A 12,289-nucleotide genomic window follows, 5' to 3' on the forward strand; every position below is an offset into this window, starting at 1 on the left:
CCTGCCTTTGGATTTGAACTGAAAAATTGGCTTTTCTAGGATCTTAAGCCTGCCAGATTTCAGACTAGAACTTACACCATTTCCTCTCCCAATTTCAGGCCTTTGGACATGGATTGGAACTTATACCATTAGCACTGCTGTGTTGGCAACTTGCTAACTGCAGCTCTTGTTACTTCTCAGCCACCACAATCATGTGGGCCAACATACTTAATCTCTCTATATATTTGCATACCTCAATTGGTTCTGCTTCTCTGGAGAACCCCAGTACAATAAGGTCATATTGTTGCAGTAATCTCCTACTAGTTCTGTATCTCTGGAAAACCGTAATACACAGATGTGGAGGAACCCCATGTAATGTTATGTGAGGGCAGAGGCAGAAACAAGAGCTGTTGCCACTGACTGGTACAGCATGGGTGCCAGTAACCACAGAAGCCAAGACAGAAGCATGGAAGAGATTTCCCTCAACCTCTAGAACTGTGGTAGAATAAATTTCTGTTGTTGGAGCCATTGTTTCTGGTTCTTTTTATAGCAGCTGGAGGAAACTTATATACATATCATGTATTGTGATTACTCAGTGTCCATCAGCCTCACCAGAATTCAGGCTCCACAAAAATAGGATTTTGGCTTCTTTCACTCAGTACAAAATTCCCAGCACATGAATGGTAACTGTCACCTGGTAGATGCTCAGGAAATAATGGCTAAATGAATTCTGGGCAAATAAAGATAAGCTTAGAAGGAAGGCAGGGTGGGCTGGGGATGTGGCTCAAGCGGTAGCGCGCTCGCCTGGCATGCGTGCGGCCCGGGTTCGATCCTCAGCACCACATACAAACAAAGATGTTGTGTCCACCAAAAACTAAAAAATAAATGTTAAAAAATTCTCTCTCTGAAAAAAAAAGAAGGCAGGCAGGGAAGCAACACTCAACCTACACAGGGCAAAATGGAGAGGCTAATGTTCTAACTGCACTCACAGAAGAGCCAGGTCAAGAACTGAATTGAGACCTGGTTCTTTCACTTGATACTTAATACTGAACTCCAACCAGGTGTTGAGTGCCATATCAGAACTAAACACATAGGAATTGTGTGGTGGGACAGGGGCAGAATCCAGGCTTGGCTCTCGACGAGCAAGTAACTAGAGAACAGTACCTCACCTCTGGGGTCTTGGTATCCTTATCTGCTAAAGTGCAGCATGGATTAAAGGCTAAATCAAATCTACCTCCTAAGGTTCATTTTTATTTACACTTCTTCTGAGAACCCTTTCAGACCTCCAGAGCCAAGGTGAAGTCTCCATTCTGCTGATTGCCATTCAAGGCAGCACCTTCAGCGCCTATCACATACCATATTGAATACCTTTCACACCACAGGCCACTATTATCCCATTTGCATAGTCAATCTTCACATATATTATCCAGATTCATGTCGCAGACCTATCCACAGGTCACACATTCTGTTCAGGTTCTGTTGAGGCCTTACTGGGTGCTCTACTTCCCCTAGGCCCGCAGACCACAAGTTCAGCTACAAAACTCAGCTCCTGAGAGCAAGGTCTTTTCTCTATCTGGTCCCCAAAACGCTGGGTTCCTCTGCCACCCTTAGGTACAGCCTTCTCCACATTCAACTTGCAAACCTCAAAAAGCTGGTTTGAGTAAACCATAAGCAAACAAATTAGAACTTCAAATAAATTTGCCATCATATACATGCATGCACATTCAGAACAGCGTGAATACAGGTGACCAGGAGAACGAAACCAATTGTGGACATTGACTTGAGGCCTGCCCTGTTGAAGCAAAAGAACATGAGTGTGGTTGGAGACAGGCAGGCCCGAGTCGGAATCCCAAAGCTGTCTCACGCTGGACAATCACCTACTTCCCTCCCTGCACTTAAGTGACTTCATTTCAAAAAGCCTCAGGAGGAGTAAATAGCACACCTAATACCTTATGGCTCTCCTTTGTCACATCTGAAAATGGGTAATGGGTGGCAGCATTGGGAAGAAAAAGGAGTCTCAACTCCCTAGAGTCCCAGACCTGGATTCACTTCCACCCTGTCCCACAGATTATGGTTTGAGGCAGCCACTTGCCCATTTAAGGTCTCACTCCGTTGCTTCAAACAAAGGGAAGACACCCTACTAGCATCTCCCAGCATAGAATCCACCTAAAAACAGTGACAAGTCCTTTGCATTGGGGCCTTGGTATGCACTGAGAAGGAGGTTCACACCAGGAGTGGTATGTGAGGGGATATCCAAACTTACTCTCCTGTCCCACCAAAGGCTCCCTAACCTCCCACCTTCACCCCTTTAATAACTCCAACCCTCATCTGTCTCCAGGTGGCTACTAATCTCCTGACCTCCCCTCCTCAATGTTACCCTGACTATGCCTATTTTTATACTTAGCAAATATAACCTGTAGTCATCCATTTAAAACATTTATTAGCTGGGTGGCACATGCCTATAATTCCAGTTACCTGAGAGGCTGACACAGGGAGATTGTAAGTTTGAAGTCAGCTTGGGCAACTTAGTGAGGCCCTGACTCAAATAGATTTTTTTTTTTTTTAAAGTCTGGGGATGTAAGTCACTGCTAAAACACCCCCGAGTTCAGTTCCCAGTATCATCAAAAACAACAACAACAAAATACACACACACACACACACACACACACACAATTTTTTTAAAAGGAAAAAGGAACATAAACATAATTAATTTTAAGTAGTTACTTAAAATTACTGAGTACTAATTACATAATATGCCAAGAGCTTTATAAGCATTACTCTAATCTCACAATCACCCTGTGAGGTAGGCACTAGTAGTATTCCTAGATTCCAGGTGAGGAGACCGAGGCCCACAGAAATAAAATAATTTTGCTCAAGTCTCATAGCGATATGGGGTGGGTAGGAGCTGGGTTCCAACACAGCTAAACTCTGGAGCCTCCTCTCCAACCCAGGTGGCCTCCACCACACTCCTCTCTTATCCCCATTTGGTGACAGGTGAATGATATTGTTGTCCTGTAAGCCAAACACACTGGGCAACTTGGCCTGCATCGAGGGCTCTAGAATAGGCCTATCTGTGCAGGCTTCCTCCACTGACACTGTTAGGTCCCCAAATGCCTTCTGAGAAACCACTACTTCTTCCCAAAGCATCCAGATAAGGGGCAAACTGTCAGGATGTTCCCACAGCAAGCCAGGAGTAGGGGGAAATGAGGACTGCATAGCTGGAAGGAAAGACCTGCTCCACAGGGAATCTTGCCTCACCACATTCCCAGAGTCTTTCTCAGAAGCCAAAGCATCTGATTTTCTAGCACAACCTCTCCCAGTTCAGATCCCCATCTAAATTCCTACTTCAGCAGTATAGGACAGACTGGTCTTAGTTGATACTTAAACCTGAAGTCCCCACAGGACAGGTTCAGAGCACTGTGGCATATTATACCAAAATTTAACAGTCCTATTACTGTACCTAACCTCCAGGGAAAGTGGAGAGACCATGCAACCAGCAGCACTTGTTTCTAGGTGCCACACTGCTCCTGGCAGCATGATGCTTACACCATGCTGAGCATAGCCAAGGTCCTGGTGAGCTCAGTTCCACAGTTACTATGGACCTGCCCACTCAGGTCTGAAATCTCATCACCAAGCTCCAGAGGCTTAACAATGAGTGCTACAACTTCACCAGTGATCACTAACATGGCTACTGAACGGGATTATTTCTTTCACTGAGTATAATGGCAACCAATGGGTAACCTCATACACTCTTGGTAGTTTAAACCAGTACAGCCCTGCAGAGCACAGCATGGATACTGCTGCAACATTTTAAATGAAATCTACTCCTAGAGAAACACATGCACTCAGATATGTGTGTATAAAGCTATAATAGCAACATGAATTAGTTTAATGTCCATTCCTAGGAAGTCAATTCATTAACTATGATATACATATGAATTATAGACAAATAAAAGACAAAATAGAGAACAGAGGAGAGTTACATGCATAAAAAATCTCCAACATATACATTATACATTAATATATAATATATACATTATGTGAAAAAAAATCAAATAGTGGGAAAATATATGTGATTGGATTTAGGCTTATAAAAAAAAAACCACGTGTGTGTGTGTGTGTGTGTGTGTGTCTACCCAGGCTGACAAACATGACAAACAGTTGTAGGATATGCATGAAACTACTGAAGCTGTTTATCTCCAAGGACCTGGCAGGGAAGCATGCAGGGTGAAGGGGGCTTGACATGTCTCTATGTAATTCTACACTACATGGCTGAGAGGGTGGGGTATGAAGCAGAATATATCAGGTATTGTCTATATCATTTAAGAAAACAGCAACTGAGCTAATCATAAACACCACCACCAAAACAGTTTTACTGACATGAAACTGCAGCACCATCAACATAAACAGGCTGCCATGCCATACTATAGCACTGACTCAAGGCTATCAAAATCCAGTTTCTATGCCACTGATAGCAGACTAGATGGGGATCAACAGGGAAGGAGGGAAACAGGGGATGCAAAGAAAACTTTGGCAAAAGTTCTAGAGGAGCTGCAGGCCTGTGCTACCCTGAACCTGTCATCCCCTAAACTCACCAGTCTGGGGCCTTCCTCCCTCTCACCCCCACAGGATTATATAAGAGCCAAAACCAGCATTAAAGAGAATTCTCTTTCCCCACAACAGAGAAAGGCCTCCCATTGCCACCAACAGAGCTGCTCCAAGGCAGAGCCAAAGAGAAGGCCTGGTCAAACTCCACTTGCCCAACAAAGGCACTGTGTGCCAGGCTCCTGGGATGGCAGGGAAAGCCTAGACTGGCAGCCCCCAAGCCCACTCATCCGAGTCATTCCACTTCGGCAAGCAGCCCGGGAATCTTTTCACACTGACTACTGAAATCCAAACTGCACCAGTATACAAATCAGATGGTTCTGCCAACAAAACAGCAACAACATGGAAAAAAAGAAAGATAAATCAATGGTATCCTGTCTAAATATATATTTATTCTTTCTGCTTGCCAGAGCAGTAGCACTGCGGTAGATTAGAACATTTGATAAGTATCTTTTTTGCTTTCCAGTAATAATTACAACAAACACATACCCCCAACACACACATACACACTATTAGGCACAAAAGAAAAACAGCAAAGAGGCTTTGCCTAAAACATAAAATTCAAGAGACAAGCCTGACAGCAAATATCCAGAGGCAAGAACATTCTTATTCCATTAAAACATGTGTCCTGTCTGGCAAGCCCTCCTACCAGACAAACTGGATGGATGCCCCAATAGTCCACAGCGAGAAGTCTAGGTGACCTTAAAAGAAGGAAGAGAAGTCGCCTTTCCAGGGAAAAGAATAAGTAAGCATCAAGCAGAAAGTGGGTGTACAGTCTGTGTAGGGACTCACCTGCAGAGACAGGCTGTGACTAATGATAGTGAAAAGCAGTCAGGTCCAACACAGGTAACTCAGGTTACGGCCGTCTCCTTCCAAAGAATGCAGCCCTGATAAAGTCAGAACCTGATCAACTGATCTCCAACCAGACCAGAGCCAGAACAGACTATATGAAGGGCAGGGGTATTATGCAATCTGGAAAAGGAATCCCAAAAGCAAGTTTACTATTGGATCTGGCACTGACAGGAGGAAAGGGCACAAAAACAATATATCCATGACATGGTGACAGTCCACCTATAATGAGAATACCAGTCAACCATCTCCCTGTGCTCTGGTGCTGGTCCACCTGAGTCCACCCGGCTACACTGCAGTCTTTGGAAGAGGGTGATCTCAACTCCTCTTCTGAGACTACCACTCACCCCTATGAACTCACCTACCATCACTTCTTTCCCAGTCAACCCCACCTAGGCCAGATCAGCTCTTAGGAATAGTCAGAACTGAGGACTAAACACTGTGGTGGGTCCCTGGGTCAAAAGGCAAAAATGGGGTGCAGACCACATTCCAGGGAGCCTTCATTCTTTGGTAGCTTCTTACCTTTGACATTTTTTACATGAAATCTGAATGAGCAAAACAGCATATCCCTAAATGGGGTACCAGGAGCCTGAATTTCAACCTCTGTGATGCTTTTGGAATGGCAAGAATGATAAGGCCATGGGGTAGGCACAGAGAGGGCAAGGCCCTTTCAGGATTGACTCAGACATCTGTTTCTAGCTGTTAGCAGAGACCAGAGGAGGAGATTCTAGTTGCTGAAGACATTGTTTTGCAATGAGAAAGGTCAGACAAGGAAAAGCTCGGATATGATTCCTCCCTCTCTCAGACCCAATATCCAAAGGGACTGAGCCATTCTCATTCCAACATGTCTCCTGTGTTCCATCACCACTGGCAGGGTCTTCGTGTCTTACATTCAGGACCTCATGGTGTCTCAAGCTGAATAATACACTCCTCCCTCTTCTACTTTCCACCTGCTTCACTTCATAGTCCCCAAGCCCACTGAGCAATTTTTCCAGAATATAGATCTGACCTTCTCTCTTAATGAAACTCCCAACCTACAGGACACAAGGCCTATATCGTGGGCAGAGGAAAGCCTTGCCAGCCTTTCCAGCCTCGATGGAAGCATAGGCTATGGCATCCCACAGATCACAGCCAACTCTAACATTAACCACTTCCTGGGCATGTGTTTCTGTCCCATTTCTACATCTGTACATAGGGAATAACACAAGCACCTTCTCATAACTGCTATAAGGTTAAGTCTAAGTTGTGAAGAGCCTAGCTCTCCAAGAGTGATCAATCCTACCAGTCAGTCCCCAGCTGCTCAGCGTGTCCGCTCCTTCCCCACCACCATGCTGAACCACCTCTTTATAATGAATGAACAAGAATTAACACAGAAGAAGGCACATGCTCAATCTAAAAGAGGCTATCAAAATGTGAATGAGACCAAAATTAATTCATTTTCAAAACCATGTAAGAGGAGGAAAATAAGAAAACATTACTTTTGGGAGAAAATGATTTTAAAATATATATCTTTATGATGTTTTGGACTTCATTTGTTCCAAAGATTTAGGAAGATGACATCTCAAAGGCTCACAAAGGAGACTTCTATTTTTTAAAAACTATTTCTTAATTAATATCTTCAGAGAACTAAGAGTACTTTTATAGGCTGACTGAATCTTATTAATTCTCAGAGAAATTCTGGCATCAGTCACAACAAACACCCTCTTGGAATTTAATTTCCTCTTCTGCATACAACTTACTATGGAAATTCATTTATGATGCCACCACAACCAGTCAAAATCTGCCTAGAGCACAAAAATCTTCAAAGTCCCAGAAGAGAATCTTACTTAGGACTAGGTGGAAACTAGCCTTATATTTGGTCAAATAGTACATACAACAGAAATTTTCTCCATGTCAAACTTTTCAGCTTCTACCATCAGCCACATTAAACTCTTACATCTCCTTCCTGCCTCTCTCCGACCCACTATAGCCGTTCCAGTGCCCTCCTTCAGCCCAAGCCCCCCAAATTCAGTGCATTTTCCATGTCCAATGAAAAAAAAAAAAAGAAGAGAAGTCCACAAAGAAAAAGAGAAGTCCATGAACAAAAAGAAACTAGCTAAATTCATCAACTTCCTGCCAAAGACCTATTCATTCTGGCTTCTGGTTTCATTCAATTTCTTTTTGGACTAGATGATCACTAGAATATTTACTTAATACACTGGGGTGAGGGCAAAAGCTAGAAGAATTATTTATAAGAACAAAAATGTACTTTAAAAGCCTTTTTTCCCTGAGGACAATTCCTACTGGAAGACTTGATCAATCCCATTATCCGGAGTGTGTGAAAGCCACTGAGACAAAGGAGTAGCCAACCTTTACTGAACACCCACTGTAATTCACACATACATCTCACATAAGGCAGATGGCATTGCCCTGATTTTTCATATGAAGAAACCAGACTCAAAGAGGTCAAGGCAATGGGATCAGGATTTTCATTCTGGTCTACCAGACTCCCTAGACCACTTCTCACTTGACTTCCTGTGCTTATGTTACAATGTCCTACATTAGCGTACTTTACAGTTTACATGTTTCTTTTCACATACATGATTTCATTTAATTACCACATCCCTGTAGGAAAGCTAAGAATTCCTTTTCCACCATTACAAAATTTTGCTTGGACTCAAAGATCATCAGTAACTTGTACAAACCTGCTACAATACAGAGTTGTGCCCTCACTTGGCTTTTTTTTTACCTATAAACTGATGTTCCTTCTTACTTCACAGTGCCTAATATATGGCAGGGGCTCAAATGGTGACTATTATTAGCAACATGATTTTTATCAGTTAAAGTAAATTATACACATTCACACTATAGATATTTTAAAGACCCAACATAATTAGTCTTTACTTGGAGAAGACATCATTTCATTTTATCACTACCTCAAATTCAGGGATAGCCACTAACACAGCTTCCAAGGGGAAAAAAAAAAATGAAAATGATGTGGTTGCCTGGTACAGTGGTAGGTGCCTATAATCCCAGCAACTCAGGAGGCTGAGGCAGGAGGATCATAATCATTAAGTTCCAGGCCATCCTCAGCAACTTAGCAAGGCCTTAAGCAACTGAGCAAGGCCCTTTCTCAAAATATAAAATAAAAAAGGCTGGAGATGTAGCTCAGCAGTAAAACATCCCTGGCTTCAAAGCCCAGTACCCGCCACCACAATTTAAAAAAAAAAAAAAAAGTGTGGTCAAACCCAATATGGATTTTGAAAGTTACTAACAGGAGAAGAGCATTCAGTTGATAGAATACAAAAAATCCTCCCTATCTTCCAGCATCATGACTTGACCATTAATGTGCTATTTAACTGCAGTTATTTTAATTCTGTGATGGTCCTTAACATCCAAAGCATTTCTTAGGAGAGGTTGCTCAGGGACTATGGGGAATAGGGGTGGAGTGGAAAAGATACATATTGTTGGTTCAAGTTATTTTTAACGTGCTGCATCTAGCACTGAGGCTTGCCTATTTACTATACTCACTTGAAAAGAAACCAGGTTAATTCAGAAATGCCACATGCAGTGGGAATCAGCTCATTTCCCAAGTCAGAAAGGAAAAGATGCAGAATTGTGGTGACATAAGGATCCCAGCATCAAACAAACAGAAAATTTATATTATGGGAATGAGAGGTCCTACAGGTGTTCTTGGCCTACAGAGACCAATCCAACTGAGCATCCACTCCAGTCTTGAAGGTTTAAAAAAAGAAAAAAAAATTCAGGTCCACAGGTAATATTTTCTAAACAAAGCAACTTTATAATAAAGACAAACAGCCAACTGCACCAACTACCTGCATAAGAACAGTATCACAATGTAAAACTAGTATGCAATTATTATCAGCTTTTTGTTTTGCTTTTTGAATATTGCTTCTCGTCTGTTTTCGTTTAAATGTTTCCTAATTTCCTTGTAAGAACAGGCTTATTTTGTGTGACTACTCTGGTCTCACAAGCAAAAAGATTCCATCAGAGTATCTTTTTATACCCCATTTCACTGATAAAATTGAGGCTCAGACAGGGCAAGTGGCTCATCCAAGGTCATACTGCTTAGAAACACATCTAGGCTAGAACAAGAGCTCAAGAGGCCCACAGTCTGAGTCTCCAGCTGCATCACTGCTGCAAATGACCTGGTATACTGGTGTCTTGAATACAAAGTTTATTTGAGAGGAAAAAACAACCAACATGAGTCATCTCCCTTGTCAAGGGGCACCACACAGGTTGTTCTAATAAGGCATTCAGCCTCTTCAGAACCACCTGTTTCTGAAATAATCAGCCTCAGCTAGAGAATAAACGCCATGTCTTCTACCCACAAGCCCATAAGCAGATGTGCCCTGCAGTTTGGCAGCTTCTACCCCAACCCTGGCGCCTGGGTGTGGGCAGAAACTGGACAGGGAATGGAGTGGGAGGGTATGCGAAGAGATGGGAGCTTTTTTCGGATAGTTATGATTTCATGCTGCTTAATCCTAATCCTACTCACCTTGGAACACCCCTAAGTATATCATCCACCAGGCTGTTCCTCCTCAACTTCCCCAGGACAAAAACACTGTGCAGTCTCAGAGGTGAATCTGGCAGATGGGAAGGGCGGCACTTGATCCCGGCCGCAGAGGGAGCCAAGCTCAGCTCCCTCCCTGCCCACCCTTACTGGAACTCTCGGGTCTTCACACTCCACAGTCGTCCCTAACTCTGGGCCTGACACCTCCCTCGAGTCATCCCCGGGCCAAGGCAGGGAGGGGATAAAGCTCCCTCCGCGCTACCAGTTCGTCGCAGGTCCCTCAGCTCCGGGGCTCGCCACGCTCTGGGGCCTCGCACAGTCCCCGAGACCTGCTGGGCCCCCAGCCGGACACCTGCCGCAATCCCTGCGGGCGCGGGCCCCAAGTCTCCCGCCTCCCCAAACGGGGCCCTCCCGACCGCTCCGCACCGGCACTTCCCGCCCGGCCAACACGGGCTCCCGGTCCGCCCCAACTTTTCCGGCCTTGGCCCCGAAGCAGCTGGGATGCCGCGTCCGGAGGTGCGCAGAGCGCCCCAGCACGCTTCCCCCGCCGCCGCCCGCCCCGCCGGCACGAGTTGCGCTCGGGACCCGCTCGGCTCCCGGGCCTCGGTCGGCAGCCCGCCGCGGAGGCGGAGCCGGCGTGGCGGGAACCGCGCTGTCCCGGCGCCGCACCCCGCCGGGTGCAGGGTGCCCCGCGCAGCCCGTCCGCCTCACGCCGTGCCCGCGCCCTCGCGGGCCACCCCTTGCCCACCTGCCGCGGGCGCCGCCACCTCCGCCGCCACTGCCGGGAATACGTGGCAGTGGCCGCCGCTCGCGCTCCCCGCCTCGCCTCTCCTCTCGGCGCCCGCGCGGGCGGCTCCGGCGCGCCGGACCGCAGCGCCAGGCGCCCTCTGCCGCCGGGAAGCCGAATCCTCCCGCCCTAACCCTAACGCTCGCCCAAGCCACCCGGGCCTCGGCCCCGCTAGCCCTCCGGCCCAACCGGCTCCGCCAGCCCCACCGCGCCCCCAACGCTAATGCTGAGCGGGGTCCTCGGGGCCCGGAAAACTGACCCGCGAACCGTCCGGCCCGCCGCTGCCTCCGGGGAGTCTGCCCTGACAACCCCAGCCGGCTCCGCGCCCTTCCTCCCGCGCCGCGCAGCTGGTGCAGAAGTCAACCCACCCCACCCCCCACCCCGCAGACGTATTTTCTGCTTCTTTGGATGCCTCCCCCACGAGATAACAAAATCGCTGAGCGGGGTGGGTAAGGGAGCAACACCACATGTAGCGTGCTCACCGCTCTCTCTCCTAAGGCTAGGTCAGAGTCCTGCCTGGAATTCCGAAGTGCGCAATAAATACTTGTGGAGGAAGCAAAGGAGTAGAGATTTTTACTGCTCTCTACCCAACTCGGTTTTATGCCACCAGCGGTCAGAAATGCTGGCCTAGAGTTGTTTTTTTGTAAATTACACGTGCACATGTGTGCTCAATTTAACATAAATTTAACATAAATAAATGGGACTCTCACAGTTCCTCGCCTCAGACCAGCACCAAAGCTGCACAAGGCCCAGAGCTAAATGTTATTCAGAACTTTAGTGAAACACACTTAGGTTTCAAATCAACCACTTAGAAGCTGGGCAATTATCTCACCTATAAATTAAGAATAAAAAACCTACTTCGTAAGGTTATTGTGAGAATTGAGATCGTTCATTGTAAAGGGATGTACACACTCCTCTTGATGTATATGATAGTATGCAAATGGAGGTTACTTGTATTATTAATGATCTAACAATGATTTTTAAAAAATGCAACATGTATTATAATAATAGCTGCCTTTTCACCTGTGGACAATCACCTTCCCAGCAAGGTCAGCCCTGGAAGCAAGCCTTTGCCCCTCCTCCCCTACACACTTAGGAACAGGTCTTGGTGTTTATAAGAGCTGTAGAACCCTCTCTTCTACAGATTTTCCACTTGGGCTTCTGTGGTCAATCTCTTCATCAACAAGTGCTTAATTTATGGATGTCAGAGCCAGTAAACAGATTGAGGGCCCTTGCTGTGTACTGCCCCTTCCTAATTTCTTCCTGCCCTTCTTTCAAACATTCTCTCAAACACAGTTTTACAAGAAGTTGTCTTCCTGGTCCACACAGAAGTGCAGTGACATTCCTCAGAGGGACCCTGGCTGCAATCCCAGGGCATTCATTCAGGCTTTCTACACCTCAATCCCATCATCTGTCACACTGAAAAAAGAAATGATCCCAGGAAAAAAATGAGACCTCTGAGGGAAATCCCCAGAACAGATAGAGGTTTAATCCAGTTATGGATTAGTTTATTCAGCAAGTATTTAAGGAGTATCTATTTAGTGTTGTAGGTGGAA

The 12,289-nt window shown here is 45.7% G+C and overlaps 1 long non-coding RNA gene across 2 annotated transcripts in view; it reads right to left on the minus strand.

Annotated features, from left to right (window-relative positions):
• Positions 1-10,787, minus strand: part of LOC113187975 (uncharacterized) — a 66,991-nt gene extending 56,204 nt beyond the window's left edge. For both annotated transcript variants that reach the window (XR_003301481.2, XR_003301482.2), the window contains exon 1: positions 10,695-10,787. This is a non-coding gene — a long non-coding RNA (uncharacterized LOC113187975). The remainder of the gene's footprint in view (positions 1-10,694) is intronic.
• Positions 10,788-12,289: the final 1,502 nt, after the last annotated feature.

Source organism: Urocitellus parryii, chromosome 4, assembly GCF_045843805.1.
Source record: "Urocitellus parryii isolate mUroPar1 chromosome 4, mUroPar1.hap1, whole genome shotgun sequence".
NCBI lineage: Eukaryota > Metazoa > Chordata > Mammalia > Rodentia > Sciuridae > Urocitellus > Urocitellus parryii.